This window comes from Lathyrus oleraceus, chromosome 7 (assembly GCF_024323335.1).
Source record: "Lathyrus oleraceus cultivar Zhongwan6 chromosome 7, CAAS_Psat_ZW6_1.0, whole genome shotgun sequence".
Lineage (NCBI taxonomy): Eukaryota > Viridiplantae > Streptophyta > Magnoliopsida > Fabales > Fabaceae > Lathyrus > Lathyrus oleraceus.
Window position 1 is genome coordinate 324772803 of NC_066585.1, and position 24802 is coordinate 324797604.

At 38.4% G+C, this 24802-nt stretch overlaps 2 long non-coding RNA genes across 4 annotated transcripts; both read right to left on the minus strand.

Moving 5' to 3' along the window:
* Nucleotides 1-8261: 8261 nt before the first annotated feature.
* LOC127106666 (uncharacterized) lies at nucleotides 8262-23277 on the minus strand. 3 transcript variants are annotated; one of them, XR_007795441.1, is made up of 4 exons: nucleotides 23081-23277; nucleotides 22046-22885; nucleotides 21553-21936; nucleotides 8262-8483 (listed from the first exon to the last, which is right to left on the minus strand). It is a non-coding gene; the product is annotated as an uncharacterized LOC127106666 (long non-coding RNA). The 3 variants fall into 3 exon arrangements; XR_007795442.1 differs by lacking the exon at nucleotides 8262-8483 and adding an exon at nucleotides 21126-21452 and having other exon boundaries at nucleotides 21553-21879; XR_007795440.1 differs by lacking the exon at nucleotides 8262-8483 and adding an exon at nucleotides 21126-21452.
* Nucleotides 10633-11059, minus strand: LOC127106668 (uncharacterized). The gene is made up of 3 exons (XR_007795445.1): nucleotides 10987-11059; nucleotides 10760-10860; nucleotides 10633-10660 (listed from the first exon to the last, which is right to left on the minus strand). It is a non-coding gene; the product is annotated as an uncharacterized LOC127106668 (long non-coding RNA).
* Nucleotides 23278-24802: the final 1525 nt, after the last annotated feature.

Genomic DNA, 24802 nt, shown 5'->3' on the forward strand with positions numbered 1-24802 from the left:
AACCTCACTTAGAGTAGATTCTTTTGCAAATATTGTTGCCCGAGGTGTATACCTCGTAAGCTTCAATGTTTCAAAGGGGTCAATGACTCTAAGAACCCTTTAGAACATTGAACTTTGACCAACTAGAAGTGATGGTTGCGTAGTATGGGTTCCCGAGGTGGATGCTTCGTAAGGATCGATACGAGAACCTCGCTCAGAATAGATTCTCTAGATGGAGTTGACGATCGGAAAGTATTTTCCGTAAGCGTCAAACAGTCTTTTGAATCCATGACTCTGAGTACCCCGTCTAGAACCCAGTCGATTGGTTGCGTAGTACGGACTCCCGAGGTGAATACTTTGTAAGGGTCGGTACGAGAACCTCACCCAGAATAGATTCCCTTGATGGAGTTGACGACCGGAAAGTATTTTCCGTAAGCCTAAAACATTCTTGTGAATCAATGACTCTGGGGATCCTTTGTAACAAAACCTTAGATCTTACCCGGTGAGAACCTATTCTTGGAAAACAATCAGATTCATCAGTACCTCGGGCTTTTGGCCCGTGTATAAAAGAAAAAACAAATGTGCATGGCTTGCATTGCATTCATTCGCATTCCATTGCATTTGCATCGCATCATAATGCATGTCATTTTCCAGACAAAATACCAAAAAAAACTCATCCATCCTTTGTCCGTGATCAGCAAAGTGATTCCTAACACGCGTTTAGAATAAAGAACCATGTCTCAGGAGATGATGGACGAGCTAAGGAAAAGCCAAGAAGCACTGAATGAGGAACTTAATCTTTTGAAGATCCAAATGAGATGGGTCTTGGAAACCCTGCAAGTCTTGTTGGGAAAAGAGGGTCACCCAATATACACTGCTGCAACAAAGAGAGCTACTACGCCACATCCATCTGGTGTTACCCCAAGTCAAGGGAAATGTTATGTGGCAACTCCTCATTTACCAATATATGGACCTCCCTCAAGGCGTCATCATCAACATCCTCTGGCTATTGCTCCTTAAAGTCACCAAAACCAGGTTCAAAACAAAAATCAGAATCAGAACAAGAGGAACAAGGATCACAATGACTCGATTCCGGTGCCATATAGCAAGCTCTACCCGCTACTGATCCAGAATGCTTTGGTGACCCCTCTAGCTCTCACGCCTGTGTCACCATACCTACCATGGTACAATCCAAATGCAACGTGTGAATTCCATAAAGGGGCATTGGGACATGACCTAGATTCTTGCTGTGCGCTAAAAGCCTTGGTACGAGGACTGATTAACAAGAAGAGCTTAGTCTTTGAAGAAGATCACCCGAAGATCAAGTGCGAATACCATACTGGAACAATGGGGCACTCTATCGAGGAATGCAAGAGTTTTAAGCTCAATCTGCAAAGATTGATTGACATAGGGTCACTAACACTCAAGGAGGAAGGCTCAAGTACATATACCTTGATTTCTGGGCCAGGTAATGAGAAAGGGAAAGGACCCTAGAAAACCCTCAAGGTTTTGTTCCACAAGGAAGATGTCAGGGATGTGGCTAATGAGCTATCATTATTTCCTGGTAAGAGCATTGAGATACCATCTTGGATTTCCAATGTCACGACCCATACCAATGAAAGAAAAGGAGAAGTGAGTAGTGGATCCAAGAGGGTTGCGTTCGACGATGAGATTGAAAGAAAAGAATTTGAAGATCATCATGTCAAAAAGCTGGTTGATCCCAATCTTCAAGTTTGAAGAAATCAATTCCCTAAAGCTGGCAATCATTTGGTTGTTTCAACACTTCTTTTGTAGTTTCTTTGCATGTTGGTTGTTATTTGCTTTTAAACATTGTTGTTTTATTTGAATTGGTAAGATTAATGAAATGTTGATGCATCTTTTGAATTGATCCATTCGTATTCACTCGTTTTTCATTTATGTTAAAAAACAAAAATTCTCCTCTCATTCACTTTTGTTTATCAAATCGTTGTGTTAACAAAGATTGGAAGGAGGATGATGAAAACGAAACACCTAAAATTGTTTTGGTAAGCTTTTGAGTAAAACCTTGTCGATGATGTAAGGCATTGTTTCAAATCCCTAAACACTGGAGTGATAAGGAGTTAATCCCTAGACAACCACTTTGAGCCTAGAAGTTGGTGTTTATTTCGGATCTAAAACCCTTAATCTTAACCTGGGGCAGGGTAGTTGTGTTCAGATATTTTGATCGTGCATTCGATCTTTCAAAAGTCATCCATATGGACACACTCCAATGAGGTTCAACCACATGCTATCCTTCATGCACATGTTGAAGTGTCAAAGAAGTTGAGAAAAGCTAAAGTTAGTGTTTGGTAGATCCTCATCCACCAATAATGTGGCAGTCAACACGTAAAAAAAATAGAAAAAGTCCGCTAAGTCAAATACCACAAAAGGACTTAGGCAAAAGTTAGGGCATCCCGATGGACCGAAAGCTTCAAAAAAACGGTCCAGGCAAAAATAGGGAATAAAGAAAATCAATCAAAAGAGGTCATTAAATCCTTAACAAAAATAAAATAAGGGGACTGCCATTTCAAGAAAATCCGTCTTGAATCCCCATCACACCTTCGAACCCTCTTGGAAGTCGAATGCGTGTAACGAATTAACTGAACATAGGAACTGGAGATCATCAAGAAGAAAGGGTGGGTAAAAATAAATTTTGAGCCTTATATCCTTTTGTTTCAAAAAAACCGTGAACCAGACCACGTTACAACCCTTAAAAGACCTAATTGAGGCAGGGTTTATTTTGAAAGCATATTATAACAAGGTGGTGTTAACTTGACTCCATACAATTTTTGTAAATCATTTGATGGCACCAACTTGCATACTGTGAATGACTCGATCACCATTGTGTTCTTATCAACGACTCTTTCATTGTATTTCACCCATTCATATCAATAAACTTTGATTTCAAATTTTGGCATAAGTATTGAATTAAATTACCATTTTCAAATGAACAATCTTATTTGTGATTCAACACTTGGCATCAAAGAAATTCAATACACAGTTGAGGAACTTGATGGAGTGAAAGAAGTCTATTCAGGGGCAAATCACTTTGAGCATCAGTTAATTCGAGCTAATCACCCTAAGGGTCATCTAGCCAAGAGTAATCTGCTTCAAGAATCAGACCGAGATAAGCCACCTCAGAGCTCAGTAAGTCCAATCACTCCATGGTTCAGTTAACCAAGAGTAATTTGCTTCAAGAATTAGACTGGGGCAAGCCACCTTAGAGCTCAATAAGTCCAACTATCCAAAGGACAGTCAATCAAGAGTCTACCATTCCAACATTTGGTTAGTCTAGTTCAGACCACTGCAAGTTTCAAACACTTGGGGCAAGCCATCTCGAGGTAGTCTCATGGCAAGTTGTTTCCAAACTCACTTTCAAGGTGAACATTTCCAAAGTCCCAACAAACTGGGGAAAGATGAGCCACAGAGGGGCAAAACTTCTCTCTTAATGCTTTCAAACTGTTCAAACAAATTCTGCCATATGTCAACAACTATTGAGTTTAAGATGAGTGCCCGAAAATTATGCTAGCACGATTCATTAATCCTCCAAAAGGATCCATTGGCTAAGCTGTGGCCACCAAACTGGATATAATCCTCCTTTGACAACATCTATCATAAAATGTTTGGTTGAGTTCTCGGTGTTGAGGAATCATGAGCTTCCATAAAAAGCCTTTACAAACTCCCAGTCTGCCCAGTGTCAGCATTCTCATAATCATGATCATTCATATATCGTGCATAAAAAGGAAATTCAAATCATGCATAGCCGAAATGTACTTCGTGCTCATTTTGCATTGACCCAGGTCTTGTTGTCGATCCTAGATCCTTTGACCTTTGATTCTAGTTTGTATTTGGTGCCCTTAAACCCACATCCGGTTTTCGCAGTCATTTTCAAATCCAAGTTTTGTTCAATACTATTCAGGTCATGTATGAACCTGTTGTTGAACTTTTATTCCGGGGTCAGGTCATACTTGAACTTGCTCTGAAGAGTTTTTCCAATTTTTGTTCAATCCTATTCAGGTCATGTATGAACCTGTTTTTAAGCTTTATTCCGGGGTCAGGTCATACTTGAACCTGCTCTGAAGAGTTTTTTCCAATTTTTGTTCAATACCATTCAGGTCATATATGAACCTGTCGTTCAACCCTTATTCCGGGGTCAGGTCATACTTGAACCTGCTCTGAAGAGTTTTTCCAGTTTTGTTCAATACTATTCAGGTCATATCTGAATCTGTTGTTGAACTTTTATTCCGGTGTCAAGTCATACTTGAACCTGTTCTGAAGATTCTTTCCCTATTTGTTCAATACCATTCAGGTCATGTATGGACCTGTTGTTGAACCCTTATTCCGGGGTCAGGTCATACTTGAACCTGCTCTGAAGAGTCTTTCCAATTTTTGTTCAATACCATTCAGGTCATATATGAATCTGTTGTTGAACTTTTATTCCGGGGTCAGGTCATACTTGAACCTGCTCTGAAGAGTTTTTCCATTTTTGTTCAATACCATTCAAATCATATATGAACCTGTTGTTGAACTTTTATTCCGGGGTCAGGTCATACTTGAACCTGCTCTGAAGAGTTTTTCCAGTTTTGTTCAATACTATTCAGGTCATATCTAAATCTGTTGTTGAACTTTTATTCCGGTGTCAGGTCATACTTGAACCTGTTCTGAAGATTCTTTCCCTATTTGTTCAATACCATTCAGGTCATGTATGGACCTGTTGTTGAACCCTTATTCCGGGGTCAGGTCATACTTGAACCTGCTCTGAAGAGTCTTTCCAATTTTTGTTCAATACCATTCAGGTCATATATGAATCTGTTGTTGAACTTTTATTCCGGGGTCAGGTCATACTTGAACCTGCTCTGAAGAGTTTTTCCATTTTTGTTCAATACCATTCAAATCATATATGAACCTGTTGTTGAACTTTTATTCCGGGGTCAGGTCATACTTGAACCTGCTCTGAAGAGTTTTTCCAGTTTTGTTCAATACTATTCATGTCATATCTAAATCTGTTGTTGAACTTTTATTCCGGTGTCAGGTCATACTTGAACCTGTTCTGAAGATTCTTTCCCTATTTGTTCAATACCATTCAGGTCATGTATGGACCTGTTGTTGAACCCTTATTCCGGGGTCAGGTCATACTTGAACCTGCTCTGAAGACTTTTCTCTGTTTGTTCAATACCATTCAGGTCATGTATGAACCTGTTGTTGAACCCTTATTCTAGTGTCAGGTCATATCTCAACCTGCTCTGAAGAGTCTTTCTCTATGATTTGTGTCAGTATTATCAGGTCAAACAGTCTTTTGAATCCATGACTCTGAGTACCCCGTCTAGAACCCAGTCGATTGGTTGCGTAGTACGGACTCCCGAGGTGAATACTTTGTAAGGGTCGGTACGAGAACCTCACCCAGAATAGATTCCCTTGATGGAGTTGACGACCGGAAAGTATTTTCCGTAAGCCTAAAACATTCTTGTGAATCAATGACTCTGGGGATCCTTTGTAACAAAACCTTAGATCTTACCCGGTGAGAACCTATTCTTGGAAAACAATCAGATTCATCAGTACCTCGGGCTTTTGGCCCGTGTATAAAAGAAAAAACAAATGTGCATGGCTTGCATTGCATTCATTCGCATTCCATTGCATTTGCATCGCATCATAATGCATGTCATTTTCCAGACAAAATACCAAAAAAAACTCATCCATCCTTTGTCCGTGATCAGCAAAGTGATTCCTAACACGCGTTTAGAATAAAGAACCATGTCTCAGGAGATGATGGACGAGCTAAGGAAAAGCCAAGAAGCACTGAATGAGGAACTTAATCTTTTGAAGATCCAAATGAGATGGGTCTTGGAAACCCTGCAAGTCTTGTTGGGAAAAGAGGGTCACCCAATATACACTGCTGCAACAAAGAGAGCTACTACGCCACATCCATCTGGTGTTACCCCAAGTCAAGGGAAATGTTATGTGGCAACTCCTCATTTACCAATATATGGACCTCCCTCAAGGCGTCATCATCAACATCCTCTGGCTATTGCTCCTTAAAGTCACCAAAACCAGGTTCAAAATAAAAATCAGAATCAGAACAAGAGGAACAAGGATCACAATGACTCGATTCCGGTGCCATATAGCAAGCTCTACCCGCTACTGATCCAGAATGCTTTGGTGACCCCTCTAGCTCTCACGCCTGTGTCACCATACCTACCATGGTACAATCCAAATGCAACGTGTGAATTCCATAAAGGGGCATTGGGACATGACCTAGATTCTTGCTGTGCGCTAAAAGCCTTGGTACGAGGACTGATTAACAAGAAGAGCTTAGTCTTTGAAGAAGATCACCCGAAGATCAAGTGCGAATACCATACTGGAACAATGGGGCACTCTATCGAGGAATGCAAGAGTTTTAAGCTCAATCTGCAAAGATTGATTGACATAGGGTCACTAACACTCAAGGAGGAAGGCTCAAGTACATATACCTTGATTTCTGGGCCAGGTAATGAGAAAGGGAAAGGACCCTAGAAAACCCTCAAGGTTTTGTTCCACAAGGAAGATGTCAGGGATGTGGCTAATGAGCTATCATTATTTCCTGGTAAGAGCATTGAGATACCATCTTGGATTTCCAATGTCACGACCCATACCAATGAAAGAAAAGGAGAAGTGAGTAGTGGATCCAAGAGGGTTGCGTTCGACGATGAGATTGAAAGAAAGAATTTGAAGATCATCATGTCAAAAAGCTGGTTGATCCCAATCTTCAAGTTTGAAGAAATCAATTCCCTAAAGCTGGCAATCATTTGGTTGTTTCAACACTTCTTTTGTAGTTTCTTTGCATGTTGGTTGTTATTTGCTTTTAAACATTGTTGTTTTATTTGAATTGGTAAGATTAATGAAATGTTGATGCATCTTTTGAATTGATCCATTCGTATTCACTCGTTTTTCATTTATGTTAAAAAACAAAATTCTCCTCTCATTCACTTTTGTTTATCAAATCGTTGTGTTAACAAAGATTGGAAGGAGGATGATGAAAACGAAACACCTAAAATTGTTTTGGTATGCTTTTGAGTAAAACCTTGTCGATGATGTAAGGCATTGTTTCAAATCCCTAAACACTGGAGTGATAAGGAGTTAATCCCTAGACAACCACTTTGAGCCTAGAAGTTGGTGTTTATTTCGGATCTAAAACCCTTAATCTTAACCTGGGGCAGGGTAGTTGTGTTCAGATATTTTGATCGTGCATTCGATCTTTCAAAAGTCATCCATATGGACACACTCCAATGAGGTTCAACCACATGCTATCCTTCATGCACATGTTGAAGTGTCAAAGAAGTTGAGAAAAGCTAAAGTTAGTGTTTGGTAGATCCTCATCCACCAATAATGTGGCAGTCAACACGTAAAAAAAATAGAAAAAGTCCGCTAAGTCAAATACCACAAAAGGACTTAGGCAAAAGTTAGGGCATCCCGATGGACCGAAAGCTTCAAAAAAACGGTCCAGGCAAAAATAGGGAATAAAGAAAATCAATCAAAAGAGGTCATTAAATCCTTAACAAAAATAAAATAAGGGGACTGCCATTTCAAGAGACTGACGTCGCACAAGTACCGTGTTGTAGAAAAACTCCGAGAGCGTATTAGTGATGATGATAAAGTGGTTCGGAAATTATTATATTTTTTTAAAACTAGTGATTTTTACCTAGTTGTAAAGAGGATAATCAAGAGCCGATCACTTCTCTAATGATGGCTTACATATTTAATGCAATGACTCATTTGGCAGATGACATTCGGTTCATGGCATTTGATTTCTTAGACCTTACTCTTGAGTATTATCCTCCTTCCTTTTCTTCTTATACAGAAAAGATTTTTCAGAATTATGAGGATATCCTAAGGAAGAACCAATACCATTTACAAGACAAAGAAAAACTAAAGGATACTTTTGCCGGGTTGGTTCGCTGCCTTTCACTTTTGCCATGGAATAAAGAAGAAACTGATTTGCAAAATAAGGATGATATTGGACAAAGGGTTAATCAAGATGTGAAAATTGCGGATGTGCCAGATGTAGTTAACACTAGTCAATCAACTCCAGAGCATCTTTTGGAAGCATTGGTGGCCAACATTTGTCATAGTAGTAATAATGATATTAATAGTGAATCATCATTTTATAGATCAAAACAATCTGCAATAAGTTCTGGCAAAAAAAACCTGAAGTTTCTATTCAAAATGTGTACACTGTTAATCTAAAAAGCTAACACAAATAATCCTAAATCTAGCAACTTTGCCGCCTACCAAATTCAGAGCTACCAATCCTAACCATGGTCATACTCAACAAGCCGTTTACGAGCCAAAACCAGTTTGCAATGCATCAATCTAATCAACCACGAGCCTATCATAAATTCTGCTTTATTCAGGAAGCCAACATGCTGCAGAACAACATTGCCCGCTAGTTGTATGCTGGCGCCGGTCTGCAATGCGTAACAACCGGATCAGGACCGCAAAGTTGGCATAATCTACAACAAAGCAAGGAAATGTAGTCACAATTCGTTCAATAATCAAACAATAATCCATTTCATATAACTGCTACAATATCCTGCATTGGCATTGTGTAACCTTTTCGTGCTGGGTTTGTTGCTTCTAGTATGCCTCTCTAATCTGATGCAGGTTTCATCTGAGCATGAGATAGAAATGAAAAAAGAAGATGAAGAAGAACTTCAGCTACCTAATGAGTTGCTTACTGTGCGAGACGGCAATAGAAGGCTAATGCAAGACATAGATTATGGAGGTTTGTGCGGTTCGAGATGCGGTGTACATTCAAGGCCTAACTTGTGTAATAGATCATGTGGAACTTGTTGTGTGAGGTGCAAGTGTGTTCCACCTGGTACTTCTGGTAACAGGGAGCTTTGTGGGGCTTGTTACACTGAAATGACTAACCATAACCTGCAACAATCCTCATCAGCAGACAACATCAAACACAACAAGTTCTGCTATAACAACCTGCCAAATGCGATCCCAGGAGTACCAATTGTCGCAAAAAAAATCAATAGCTTGCAATTTAAATCAACAGAAGTAGTAAAACCAGCATGATAATGAAGATATGGCAAACCTGCAAAATTTAGTCAAAGGATTTGCAACAATAGACAACTTGGCACTTGTAAATGTTGAGGGAACTGGAATGGCCGGTGTTCCAGGCTAGTAGTGAGCATTATGTATGCTTTGCTGTCCCCGAGACGGAAGTAAAAGCTGTTGCCGAGGCATTGCAATCAAGATTTCGTCAAGCTTTGGTTAATGGGCGTCTTTCTCAGGTTGCAATTATCCCAAATTGTAGCATTTTGGCAGCTGTTGGCCAGAAAACGGCAAACACTCCGGGAGTTAGTGCTCACCCTCGAGACATTGATTATCCCCGCTCTAGAAAAAAATTGCAGGTAGCATAGGTGCCTTCCTTATGATGGATATGGCTCACATAAGCGGACTCGTTGCTGCATCTGTGCTTGCCGACATCTTTGAGTTTTGTGACATTGTGACCACCACAACCTGCAGTAACCGTATCAGTTGTTGATAAGCAGAAAGAACTTTTGGTCAATAAAGTTGTTAGAGAGCAAACAAATTAAATTGATGAAATGAGAAGGATATTGAAGAGTCTGAATCATTATGAAGCCCTTGGATTTAACCGCCACAAAAAGATCGACACAACAGTTTTGAAAAAGGAATTTCAGTGTTCCTGTTACAACTGCTGAGTTTTCTGTGATGAAGACACCTTGCAGTTTTGCATTGCCGCACATTATGGGTTGGGATCGTCTAACTAATCAGAAACCAAGTGAGACAGTAAGCTTTCAACCAAATCGGCAGTTGGGTGGGACAGTTGGCTTTCAACTGAAGATGAGCCCACAGATTTTAGACTTGGAATGGCTAGCACCACTTGCTCACGACATGTTAAGATGGCAACCTGAAAGAAGTTACGAGCAGATGAGTTTTGTTTCAAGGACAAACGTGTTGCTCGTACAAATTCTTCACTTCACAAATCAAGAAAAAACAGAAGATGACTATAGCAGACAAGTGAGAAAAAACCAGAAGTGACAAATGCAGTTAGAAAATCATAAGCCGTGAACACACCATGGTCAGGATCAAACGCTATACTTACATTGGCCATATGCAAGGGTAGCAGCAGTTGGTTCATTGATCATCTGCATTCAAGCCTGCAATAACACCAGTATTTATATTGGCTTTTCGCTGAGAATCTTTGAAATAGGCCGGAACTGTAATCACTGCATTTTTGATAGGTGTCTCCAAAGTCTCTCTGCGTTTTCCCGCATGTTTGCGAGGATCATAGATAATATTTCCTCTGGAGAAAAAGGTTTTTCTTCACCCCTGTGATAACCGAAATCATTCCTGCAAAAAAAAATTGATCAGGATATTTTGAAAATCCATGTTATGGCTACAGCAGGAGGTACCAGTCTAAAAGAGGACATAATGCACTTACCTCAACCAGTTGATCTGCTCGTCGGTGCCGCAGGGAGGTTACCGGCATGCTTTTGGAGATGGATCAGCCTGAAGTTTTGAATTCGATAGAATCACTTGATGCTCTCAAGGCTAAAGTTGCTAAAGCCATGGATGTCCTGAGAAATGTTTCCCAACAAGGCAATAGTCCAACGGATCAACTAACTTCACGTTCCCTCACCTCCAATCTTCACTGCAGTAAACAAAATAATTACCAAACTGTAGAAATTGCAAAAATTCCCAAATTTGGAATTAAGACAAAATTCAAGGAGAAAGTTCATGCTCAGATTACCGTTCCGATTCTAGCATCAAAAAGGCCACTTAAATTTCTGAGCACCAAAAGGAACTTTGCAGAGTAACTTCTTGTAACACCCAAAGATACCTATTCAAACCCTAATCAGGAGAGATAAAAGGGGAAGAGAAGAAATCAGTAAGGGGGGAGGAAAAACGAAAAAATTGAGAGAGGTAGGCGGCCAAACAGAAAACCCTAAATAAATAAAAAATCAATCAAGAACAAACCTTTTGAAGAGGCGAAAGGGGGGAGGTTTGAAGCTTCATCGTCTCCGTAGTTTTCACCAAAGGTGAGGCTTTTTTTTTCTTGTTTCTCTTTAAACCTTGGACCTTTGCGTTATAGGATGAGAGAAGTGAAGAGCGGCGGTGAGTGAGAGAGGTGAGTTAGAGTGAAGGCTGAGAGCAATACTGAGCCAGTGAGAGCGTGATGCTCTGATACGAGTGTGATGTTTGCTATTGTGAACGTAAACCCACGATTTGTTTTCATAGCTTATTTGCATAAGCGCTTCTCACTTTGAGTTATTTTCGTAACTTATTTGCATAAGCATTTTTTTGGCATCGTATTGAATACTGACTCATGGGGGTTTGGGTTTGGTTTGAACTAAAGCCCAAACAGACTACTCCCTGCAATTAGCTTTTGATTGAAATTTAGAATTTTTCTTAAGTATATAATAGGCTAATTAAGAATATTAGGTAATTAGTTTAGAATATCAATTAGGGATTTGAATATTAGATTTTTTAGGATATAAATAGAATTTTAAAATTAGATTTAGGTTTAGAGTAAAATAATATTGGTTTAGAATATTAGATTTTTTAGGATATAATTAGAAATTTAAAATTAGATTTAGGTTTAGAATAAAATAATATTAGTTTAGAATATTAGATTTTTTAGGATATAATTAGAATTTTAAAATTAGATTTAGGTTTAGTGTAAAATAATATTGGTTTAGAATATTAGATTTTTTAGGATATAATTAGAAATTTAAAATTAGATTTAGGTTTAGAATAAAATTATATTAGTTTAGAATATTAGATTTTTTAGGATATAATTAGAAATTTAAAATTAGATTTAGGTTTAGTGTAAAATAATATTGGTTTAGAATATTAGATTTTTTAGGATATAATTAGAAATTTAAAATTAGATTTAGGTTTAGAATAAAATAATATTAGTTTAGAATATTAGATTTTTTAGGATATAATTACAAATTTAAAATTAGATTTAGGTTTAGAGTAAAATAATATTAGTTTAGAATATTAGATTTTTTTAGGATCATAATTAGGAGTTAATCTGATTAATTAGGATTTTTAATTTTGATTAGTTTAATTAGGTTTAATTAGGGTAGTCCAACAGTTTCTTATTTATTAGTTTTTTTTTTATTTTTAATTCTTTTTTAATTTATCTTAGCTTATATATTTAAGTTAGTACTAAAATGACAATTAGTTGGTTAGTTGTCTGGTGGAGGGGAGTGGTGTTTAGGTGTTTAGTGTAGTGGGTTCGATTCCTCTATTGGTAGTTTTGTTTTGAACATTTTCTTTTATATTTATGCTTTATTACTCATTGTTTTTTATTATTGTTTAATAATATAGATTTGTTTTTCTTTTAATTGCATCATGTGTTCGAAACCATTTGAAAACTATAAAAATCATACTTTTCTCGATTTAATATCGAGCCCATTTTTCACACCCTTGTAAGTCGATTGCTTTTTTAAGCATCGCCGTCAACCTCACATAGCTTACTCTTGGGCTTTCTTACAATGAGTCGGTTCTCTTGCACTTACACTCATGCATTATTTGTTTGGGTCCGATTTATTTATTTCATAATTTTTTTATCCTCATTTGACAAAATGTATCCCACTACCCCGATGTGTAATAATCTTGTACTATTTTATTTCTTTATTGTTTGGTTGTTTAGTTAGCTACTAACACAAGAATAAAATCAACAAATTTCAAAAAAATACAAAAAATTATGACTCGATCCAACGTCGAGTGTTTTTCTCAATAAACAAATCAACTCATTCCTCCCTTATATTCCGTTTCTCTCAAACTTCATCAAATGCTTGATCCAACGTCAAGCCATTTTTCTAATAAAAACTCAAAAAATATTAATTCATATTCAAGACTTTTTCAATAAATGTGGAAATGGAACGTGGTGTATACCACGCACTCCTGAGACTAGGATTCGAGATGTATATCTCGCCAATCCTAGCTCTCGCCATCATCCAAGTTTATCTACTTTATTTTCTCTCAAACACTCATTCAAATTTCTCTTAAACGTCCATCAATACTTGATCTAGGTCAAGTTATTTTCACAACAAAGTCCAAAATACTTAATTCCTATCTTAACCTCTTTCAATAAAGATGGAAATGGAACATGGTGTATACCATGCACTCCGGAGGCTAGGATTCGAGATGTATATCTCGCTCATCCAAGTTCTCGCCATCACTCAAAATACATCCAACCAATCAAACTCTTTCTCGCCGCCGTGCAATTAATCAAAAACCTTTTTCATAAACGAAAGGTATCTTGTCTTAAGTGATATAAAACAATGTTTCGGCCACGATTGTTGAGTAGAGATAAATGACGCTTTTTCCGAATGTAGATTTATAAATCCGTTCGATGTGTGGTATGCGTCCACTCCTCATCTGTTTTGGGTAAAACAATGTTTTCGTCGATTAATACAGTATAACTTTCGCTAAAATCGACCAACCAACAAACATTTTCTACCCAGAACTACGTAAGCCTTGATTTCTCTTTTGAGATACGTAAGAGCAGGATTTTTAAATCTTGTCAGGCCCACTAATAAAAAACTTAGGTTTAGTCCTTCGTTAAAAAATCCAAAAACATTTCTTCTCTCTTTTATTCTTTCTTTCCCACCCAATAATTCGAAAAGCCTAACATTTCAAACTAACATTAACGCACACAACCGACCTAATGGTTCCCGTTGAGTACAACGGACGTGAGGGGTGCTAATACCTTCCCCTTGCGTAATCGACTCCCGAACCCTGATATTGGGTGCGATGACCATATCTTATCCTTTCTTTTGTCTTGGGTTTTATCGATATTTTCCCTTTCCTTTTTAGGAATAAATAAAGTTCGGTGGCGACTCTGTTCAGTCCATCATTGCGAGCGTGCGATCGCGCTTCGCTTTGTAGTCGTATCCCCATTTTTTCGAGGTGCGACAGATGGCGACTCTGCTGGGGATTATAAATCCTAAGCGAGTCAAGCCTAGTTAGGATGTTTGTGTGCCTTTGTTTGTTTAATTTTATGGCTTTTCCCTTATTTATTGCTTTTAATATCTTTATTGTTATATTGATATATGTTGTATATTGGTTCTATTGTGATTGTTGGTACTTGGGTATTTGATTGCAAACCATGTGGGAAAGACTCTACACCCGAGTCTAGAGTGGAAAAAAAACATAAGATAGGACGATGGTTAAGTAGTACGGACTCCCGAGGTGAATACTTCGTAAGAGTCAGTACGAGAACCTCACTTAGAGTAGATTCTTTTGCAAATATTGTTGCCCGAGGTGTATACCTCGTAAGCTTCAATGTTTCAAAGGGGTCAATGACTCTAAGAACCCTTTAGAACATTGAACTTTGACCAACTAGAAGTGATGGTTGCGTAGTATGGGTTCCCGAGGTGGATGCTTCGTAAGGATCGATACGAGAACCTCGCTCAGAATAGATTCTCTAGATGGAGTTGACGATCGGAAAGTATTTTCCGTAAGCGTCAAACAGTCTTTTGAATCCATGACTCTGAGTACCCCGTCTAGAACCCAGTCGATTGGTTGCGTAGTACGGACTCCCGAGGTGAATACTTTGTAAGGGTCGGTACGAGAACCTCACCCAGAATAGATTCCCTTGATGGAGTTGACGACCGGAAAGTATTTTCCGTAAGCCTAAAACATTCTTGTGAATCAATGACTCTGGGGATCCTTTGTAACAAAACCTTAGATCTTACCCGGTGAGAACCTATTCTTGGAAAACAATCAGATTCATCAGTACCTCGGGCTTTTGGCCCGTGTATAAAAGAAAAAACAAATGTGCATGGCTTGCATTGCATTCATTCGCATTCCATTGCATTTGCATCGCGTCATAATGCATGTCATTTTCCAGACAAAATACCAAAAAAAACTCATCCATCCTTTGTCCGTGATCAGCAAAGTGATTCCTAACACGCGTTTAGAATAAAGAACCATGTCTCAGGAGATGATGGACGAGCTAAGGAAAAGCCAAGAAGCACTGAATGAGGAACTTAATCTTTTGAAGATCCAAATGAGATGGGTCTTGGAAACCCTGCAAGTCTTGTTGGAAAAGAGGGTCACCCAATATACACTGCTGCAACAAAGAGAGCTACTACGCCACATCCATCTGGTGTTACCCCAAGTCAAGGGAAATGTTATGTGGCAACTCCTCATTTACCAATATATGGACCTCCCTCAAGGCGTCATCATCAACATCCTCTGGCTATTGCTCCTTAAAGTCACCAAAACCAGGTTCAAAACAAAAATCAGAATCAGAACAAGAGGAACAAGGATCACAATGACTCGATTCCGGTGCCATATAGCAAGCTCTACCCGCTACTGATCCAGAATGCTTTGGTGACCCCTCTAGCTCTCACGCCTGTGTCACCATACCTACCATGGTACAATCCAAATGCAACGTGTGAATTCCATAAAGGGGCATTGGGACATGACCTAGATTCTTGCTGTGCGCTAAAAGCCTTGGTACGAGGACTGATTAACAAGAAGAGCTTAGTCTTTGAAGAAGATCACCCGAAGATCAAGTGCGAATACCATACTGGAACAATGGGGCACTCTATCGAGGAATGCAAGAGTTTTAAGCTCAATCTGCAAAGATTGATTGACATAGGGTCACTAACACTCAAGGAGGAAGGCTCAAGTACATATACCTTGATTTCTGGGCCAGGTAATGAGAAAGCGAAAGGACCCTAGAAAACCCTCAAGGTTTTGTTCCACAAGGAAGATGTCAGGGATGTGGCTAATGAGCTATCATTATTTCCTGGTAAGAGCATTGAGATACCATCTTGGATTTCCAATGTCACGACCCATACCAATGAAAGAAAAGGAGAAGTGAGTAGTGGATCCAAGAGGGTTGCGTTCGACGATGAGATTGAAAGAAAAGAATTTGAAGATCATCATGTCAAAAGCTGGTTGATCCCAATCTTCAAGTTTGAAGAAATCAATTCCCTAAAGCTGGCAATCATTTGGTTGTTTCAACACTTCTTTTGTAGTTTCTTTGCATGTTGGTTGTTATTTGCTTTTAAACATTGTTGTTTTATTTGAATTGGTAAGATTAATGAAATGTTGATGCATCTTTTGAATTGATCCATTCGTATTCACTCGTTTTTCATTTATGTTAAAAAACAAAATTCTCCTCTCATTCACTTTTGTTTATCAAATCGTTGTGTTAACAAAGATTGGAAGGAGGATGATGAAAACGAAACACCTAAAATGTTTTGGTATGCTTTTGAGTAAAACCTTGTCGATGATGTAAGGCATTGTTTCAAATCCCTAAACACTGGAGTGATAAGGAGTTAATCCCTAGACAACCACTTTGAGCCTAGAAGTTGGTGTTTATTTCGGATCTAAAACCCTTAATCTTAACCTGGGGCAGGGTAGTTGTGTTCAGATATTTTGATCGTGCATTCGATCTTTCAAAAGTCATCCATATGGACACACTCCAATGAGGTTCAACCACATGCTATCCTTCATGCACATGTTGAAGTGTCAAAGAAGTTGAGAAAAGCTAAAGTTAGTGTTTGGTAGATCCTCATCCACCAATAATGTGGCAGTCAACACGTAAAAAAAATAGAAAAAGTCCGCTAAGTCAAATACCACAAAAGGACTTAGGCAAAAGTTAGGGCATCCCGATGGACCGAAAGCTTCAAAAAAACGGTCCAGGCAAAAATAGGGAATAAAGAAAATCAATCAAAAGAGGTCATTAAATCCTTAACAAAAATAAAATAAGGGGACTGCCATTTCAAGAAAATCCGTCTTGAATCCCCATCACACCTTCGAACCCTCTTGGAAGTCGAATGCGTGTAACGAATTAACTGAACATAGGAACTAGAGATCATCAAGAAGAAAGGGTGGGTAAAAATAAATTTTGAGCCTTATATCCTTTTGTTTCAAAAAAACCGTGAACCAGACCACGTTACAACCCTTAAAAGACCTAATTGAGGCAGGGTTTATTTTGAAAGCATATTATAACAAGGTGGTGTTAACTTGACTCCATACAATTTTTGTAAATCATTTGATGGCACCAACTTGCATACTGTGAATGACTCGATCACCATTGTTCTTATCAACGACTCTTTCATTGTATTTCACCCATTCATATCAATAAACTTTGATTTCAAATTTTGGCATAAGTATTGAATTAAATTACCATTTTCAAATGAACAATCTTATTTGTGATTCAACACTTGGCATCAAAGAAATTCAATACACAGTTGAGGAACATGATGGAGTGAAAGAAGTCTATTCAGGGGCAAATCACTTTGAGCATCAGTTAATTCGAGCTAATCACCCTAAGGGTCATCTAGCCAAGAGTAATCTGCTTCAAGAATCAGACCGAGATAAGCCACCTCAGAGCTCAGTAAGTCCAATCACTCCATGGTTCAGTTAACCAAGAGTAATTTGCTTCAAGAATTAGACTGGGGCAAGCCACCTTAGAGCTCAATAAGTCCAACTATCCAAAGGACAGTCAATCAAGAGTCTACCATTCCAACATTTGGTTAGTCTAGTTCAGACCACTGCAAGTTTCAAACACTTGGGGCAAGCCATCTCGAGGTAGTCTCATGGCAAGTTGTTTCCAAACTCACTTTCAAGGTGAACATTTCCAAAGTCCCAACAAACTGGGGAAAGATGAGCCACAGAGGGGCAAAACTTCTCTCTTAATGCTTTCAAACTGTTCAAACAAATTCTGCCATATGTCAACAACTATTGAGTTTAAGATGAGTGCCCGAAAATTATGCTAGCACGATTCATTAATCCTCCAAAAGGATCCATTGGCTAAGCTGTGGCCACCAAACTGGATATAATCCTCCTTTGACAACATCTATCATAAAATGTTTGGTTGAGTTCTCGGTGTTGAGGAATCATGAGCTTCCATAAAAAGCCTTTACAAACTCCCAGTCTGCCCAGTGTCAGCATTCTCATAATCATGATCATTCATATATCGTGCATAAAAAGGAAATTCAAATCATGCATAGCCGAAATGTACTTCGTGCTCATTTTGCATTGACCCAGGTCTTGTTGTCGATCCTAGATCCTTTGACCTTTGATTCTAGTTTGTATTTGGTGCCCTTAAACCCACATCCGGTTTTCGCAGTCATTTTCAAATCCAAGTTTTGTTCAATACTATTCAGGTCATGTATGAACCTGTTGTTGAACTTTTATTCCGGGGTCAGGTCATACTTGAACTTGCTCTGAAGAGTTTTTCCAATTTTTGTTCAATCCTATTCAGGTCATGTATGAACCTGTTTTTAAGCTTTATTCCGGGGTCAGGTCATACTTGAACCTGCTCTGAAGAGTTTTTTCCAATTTTTGTTCAATACCATTCAGGTCATATATGAACCTGTCGTTCAACCCTTATTCCGGGGTCAGGTCATACTTGAACCTGCTCTGAAGAGTTTTTCCAGTTTTGTTCAATACTATTCAGGTCATATCTGAATCTGTTGTTGAACTTTTATTCCGGTGTCAGGTCATACTTGAACCTGTTCTGAAGATTCTTTCCCTATTTGTTCAATACCATTCAGGTCATGTATGGACCTGTTGTTGAACCCTTATTCTGGGGTCAGGTCATACTTGAACCTGCTCTGAAGAGTCTTTCCAATTTTTGTTCAATACCATTCAGGTCATATATGAATCTGTTGTTGAACTTTTATTCCGGGGTCAGGTCATACTTGAACCTGCTCTGAAGAGTTTTTCCATTTTTGTTCAATACCATTCAAATCATATATGAACCTGTTGTTGAACTTTTATTCCGGGGTCAGGTCATACTTGAACCTGCTCTGAAGAGTTTTTCCAGTTTTGTTCAATACTATTCAGGTCATATCTAAATCTGTTGTTGAACTTTTATTCCGGTGTCAGGTCATACTTGAACCTGTTCTGAAGATTCTTTCCCTATTTGTTCAATACCATTCAGGTCATGTATGGACCTGTTGTTGAACCCTTATTCCGGGGTCAGGTCATACTTGAACCTGCTCTGAAGAGTCTTTCCAATTTTTGTTCAATACCATTCAGGTCATATATGAATCTGTTGTTGAACTTTTATTCCGGGGTCAGGTCATACTTGAACCTGCTCTGAAGAGTTTTTCCATTTTTGTTCAATACCATTCAAATCATATATGAACCTGTTGTTGAACTTTTATTCCGGGGTCAGGTCATACTTGAACCTGCTCTGAAGAGTTTTTCCAGTTTTGTTCAATACTATTCAGGTCATATCTAAATCTGTTGTTGAACTTTTATTCCGGTGTCAGGTCATACTTGAACCTGTTCTGAAGATTCTTTCCCTATTTGTTCAATACCATTCAGGTCATGTATGGACCTGTTGTTGAACCCTTATTCCAGTGTCAGGTCATACTTGAACCTGCTCTGAAGACTTTTCTCTGTTAGTTCAATACCATTCAGGTCATGTATGAACCTGTTGTTGAACCCTTATTCTAGTGTCAGGTCATATCTCAACCTGCTCTGAAGAGTCTTTCTCTATGATTTGTGTCAGTATTATCAGGTCATATATGAACCTGTTGATACGCTCTTCTTGAATTTTTCTGAGTTTGTTAGGTCATGTCTGAACCTGCTGTCAGAAATTATTGATATTCCCCAGCATTGTCAGGTCATATCTGAACCTGCGGTGACTTTTTTTTCTTATTCGGGTTTAGTAAGTCACGTGTGAACTTACTACCGAAATCCCTTGTATTCTAAGTGTCATTTATCAAATCTCACTTTGAATAATCCCCGATTGTGTCTGATTCTCCAGCAGGTTTTGTTTCCCCAGCAAGGTGTTTTTTACCCCATTTGTCTGCCTCCTTGTGGATCATTAGCTTTCCCCACAGATTGGTCTATCTAGTAGCATATCCTGTCAAGGGTCCACCATATCCCTATCAGATAAAAAATTACAAAAAAAATCACGCATCCATGCATATCATGTCATATCATATCATATCATATCACATCATGTCATAGGGATTCAAGATCAAAACCCGGGTCTTCTTAGTATTTAACCATCTCCCACTATGATCATATGAAGAGTGTCCTGCTTCATATTCTCTAGTTGAAGATACTTAAATAGGGGCAACTGTCATACCCCGATTTTGATCCTGAATTTTTTCCATTTTTTTTTTCATTTTTGTTTGGCACTTGGCCTAAGGTTCGTTTGCATACTTTCATAACCAAAGGCAACCATCCATTCCCAAATCCATTTTTTTATATATAAACACTGGTTATTCCTATACATTTTATGTTACATACATCAAACTTCATGGCATACATCATGAGCAATTCAAATGAAAAAAGTTTATCTCAGTCCCGCAACAAAACAGCAACACTCAATTCATGAATTCAGTATTCACTCAGGACCTCCAACTGTCCGTCGTCTTTCTCCGACTCCGACGCCGGTGTTAATCTCCAATACAATCTGTCTCAAACCAGGAGGAAGAAGCAAAATGGGTTTAGAAGGCCCGTTATCATAAAAAAAAATAAGAAGGTTTGACTTTAAAAGAACTTCTTCAGTAAACATCCAGAAGAACTGACGTCGCACTAGTACCGTGTTGTAGAAAAACTCCGAGAGCGTATTAGTGATAATGATAAAGTGGTTCGGAAATTATTATATTTTTTTAAAACTAGTGATTTTTACCTAGTTGTAAAGAGGATAATCAAGAGCCGATCACTTCTCTAATGATGGCTTACATATTTAATGCAATGACTCATTTGGCAGATGACATTCGGTTCATGGCATTTGATTTCTTAGACCTTACTCTTGAGTATTATCCTCCTTCCTTTTCTTCTTATACAGAAAAGATTTTTCAGAATTATGAGGATATCCTAAGGAAGAACCAATACCATTTACAAGACAAAGAAAAACTAAAGGATACTTTTGCCGGGTTGGTTCGCTGCCTTTCACTTTTGCCATGGAATAAAGAAGAAACTGATTTGCAAAATAAGGATGATATTGGACAAAGGGTTAATCAAGATGTGAAAATTGCGGATGTGCCAGATGTAGTTAACACTAGTCAATCAACTCCAGAGCATCTTTTGGAAGCATTGGTGGCCAACATTTGTCATAGTAGTAATAATGATATTAATAGTGAATCATCATTTTATAGATCAAAACAATCTGCAATAAGTTCTGGCAAAAAAAACCTGAAGTTTCTATTCAAAATGTGTACACTGTTAATCCAAAAAGCTAACACAAATAATCCTAAATCTAGCAACTTTGCCGCCTACCAAATTCAGAGCTACCAATCCTAACCATGGCCATACTCAACAAGCCGTTTACGAGCCAAAACCAGTTTGCAATGCATCAATCTAATCAACCACGAGCCTATCATAAATTCTGCTTTATTCAGGAAGCCAACATGCTGCAGAACAACATTGCCCGCTAGTTGTATGCTGGCGCCGGTCTGCAATGCGTAACAACCGGATCAGGACCGCAAAGTTGGCATAATCTGCAACAAAGCAAGGAAATGTAGTCACAATTCATTCAATAATCAACCAATAATCCATTTCATATAACTGCTACAATATCCTGCATTGGCATTGTGTAACCTTTTCGTGCTGGGTTTGTTGCTTCTAGTATGCCTCTCTAATCTGATGCAGGTTTCATCTGAGCATGAGATAGAAATGAAAAAAGAAGATGATGAAGAACTTCAGCTACCTAATGAGTTGCTTACTGTGCGAGACGGCAATAGAAGGCTAATGCAAGACATAGATTGTGGAGGTTTGTGCGGTTCGAGATGCGGTGTACATTCAAGGCCTAACTTGTGTAACATATCATGTGGAACTTGTTGTGTGAGGTGCAAGTGTGTTCCACCTGGTACTTCTGGTAACAGGGAGCTTTGTGGGGCTTGTTACACTGAAATGACTAACCATAACCTGCAACAATCCTCATCAGCAGACAACATCAAACACAACAAGTTCTGCTATAACAACCTGCCAAATGCGATCCCAGGAGTACCAATTGTCGCAAAAAAAATCAATAGCTTGCAATTTAAATCAACAGAAGTAGTAAAACCAGCATGATAATGAAGATATGGCAAACCTGCAAAATTTAGTCAAAGGATTTGCAACAATAGACAACTTGGCACTTGTAAATGTTGAGGGAACTGGAATGGCCGGTGTTCCAGGCTAGTAGTGAGCATTCTGTATGCTTTGCTGTCCCCGAGACGAAAGTAAAAGCTGTTGTCGAGGCATTGCAATCAAGATTTCTTTAAGCTTTGGATAATGGGCGTCTTTCTCAGGTTGCAATTATCCCAAATTGTAGCATTTTGGCAGCTGTTGGCCAGAAAACGGCAAACACTCCTGGAGTTAGTGCTCACCCTCGAGACATTGATTATCCCCGCTCTAGAAAAAAATTGCAGGTAGCATAGGTGCCTTCCTTATGATGGATATGGCTCACATAAGCGGACTCGTTGCTGCATCTGTGCTTGCCGACATCTTTGAGTTTTGTGACATTGTGACCACCACAACCTGCAGTCACTGTATCAGTTGTTGATAAGCAGAAAGAACTTTTGGTCAATAAAGTTGTTAGAGAGCAAACAAATTAAATTGATGAAATGAGAAGGATATTGAAGAGTCTGAATCATTATGAAGCCCTTGGATTTAACCGCCACAAAAAGATCGACACAGCAGTTTTGAAAAAGGAATTTCAGTGTTCCTGTTACAACTGCTGAGTTTTCTGTGATGAAGACAGCTTGCAGTTTTGCATTGCCGCACATTATGGGCTGGGATCGTCTAACTAATCAGAAACCAAGTGAGACAGTAAGCTTTCAACCAAATCGGCAGTTGGGTGGGACAGTTGGCTTTCAACTGAAGATGAGCCCACAGATTTTAGACTTGGAATGGCTAGCACCACTTGCTCACGACATGTTAAGATGGCAACCTGAAAGAAGTTACGAGCAGATGAGTTTTGTTTCAAGGACAAACGTGTTGCTCGTACAAATTCTTCACTTCACAAATCAAGAAAAAACAGAAGATGACTATAGCAGACAAGTGAGAAAAAACCAGAAGTGACAAATGCAGTTAGAAAATCATAAGCCGTGAACACACCATGGTCAGGATCAAACGCTATACTTACATTGGCCATATGCAAGGGTAGCAGCAGTTGGTTCATTGATCATCTGCATTCAAGCCTGCAATAACACCAGTATTTATATTGGCTTTTCGCTGAGAATCTTTGAAATAGGCCGGAACTGTAATCACTGCATTTTTGATAGGTGTCTCCAAAGTCTCTCTGCGTTTTCCCGCATGTTTGCGAGGATCATAGATAATATTTCCTCTGGAGAAAAAGGTTTTCTTCACCCCTGTGATAACCGAAATCATTCCTGCATAAAAAAATTGATCAGGATATTTTGAAAATCCATGTTATGGCTACAGCAGGAGGTAGGTACCAGTCTAAAAGAGGACATAATGCACTTACCTCAACCAGTTCATCTGCTCGTCGGTGCCGCAGGGAGGTTACCGGCATGCTTTTGGAGATGGATCAGCCTGAAGTTTTGCATTCGATAGAATCACCTGATGCTCTCAAGGCTAAAGTTGCTAAAGCCATGGATGTCCTGAGAAATGTTTCCCAACAAGGCAATAGTCCAACGGATCAACTAGCTTCACGTTCCCTCACCTCCAATCTTCACTGCAGTAAACAAAATAATTACCAAACTGTAGAAATTGCAAAAATTCCCAAATTTGGAATTAAGACAAAATTCAAGGAGAAAGTTCATGCTCAGATTACCGTTCCGATTCTAGCATCAAAAAGGCCACTTAAATTCTGAGCACCAAAAGGAACTTTGCAGAGTAACTTCTTGTAACACCCAAAGATACCTATTCAAACCCTAATCAGGAGAGATAAAAGGGAAGAGAAGAAATCAGTAAGGGGGGAGGAAAAACGAAAAAATTGAGAGAGGGAGGCGGCCAAACAGAAAACCCTAAATAAAAAAAAAATCAATCAAGAACAAACCTTTTGAAGAGGCGAAAGGGGGGAGGTTTGAAGCTTCATCGTCTCCGTAGTTTTCACCAAAGGTGAGGCTTTTTTTCTTCTTGTTTCTCTTTAAACCTTGGACCTTTGCGTTATAGGATGAGAGAAGTGAAGAGCGGCGGTGAGTGAGAGAGGTGAGTTAGAGTGAAGGCTGAGAGCAATACTGAGCCAGTGAGAGCGTGATGCTCTGATACGAGTGTGATGTTTGCTATTGTGAACGTAAACCCACGATTTGTTTTCATAGCTTATTTGCATAAGCGCTTCTCACTTTGAGTTATTTTCGTAACTTATTTGCATAAGCATTTTTTTGGCATCGTATTGAATACTAACTCATGGGGGTTTGGGTTTGGTTTGAACTAAAGCCCAAACAGACTACTCCCTGCAATTAGCTTTTGATTGAAATTTAGAATTTTTCTTAAGTATATAATAGGCTAATTAAGAATATTAGGTAATTAGTTTAGAATATCAATTAGGGATTTGAATATTAGATTTTTTAGGATATAATTAGAATTTTAAAATTAGATTTAGGTTTAGAGTAAAATAATATTGGTTTAGAATATTAGATTTTTTAGGATATAATTAGAAATTTAAAATTAGATTTAGGTTTAGAATAAAATAATATTAGTTTAGAATATTAGATTTTTTAGGATATAATTAGAATTTTAAAATTAGATTTAGGTTTAGTGTAAAATAATATTGGTTTAGAATATTAGATTTTTTAGGATATAATTAGAAATTTAAAATTAGATTTAGGTTTAGAATAAAATTATATTAGTTTAGAATATTAGATTTTTTAGGATATAATTAGAAATTTAAAATTAGATTTAG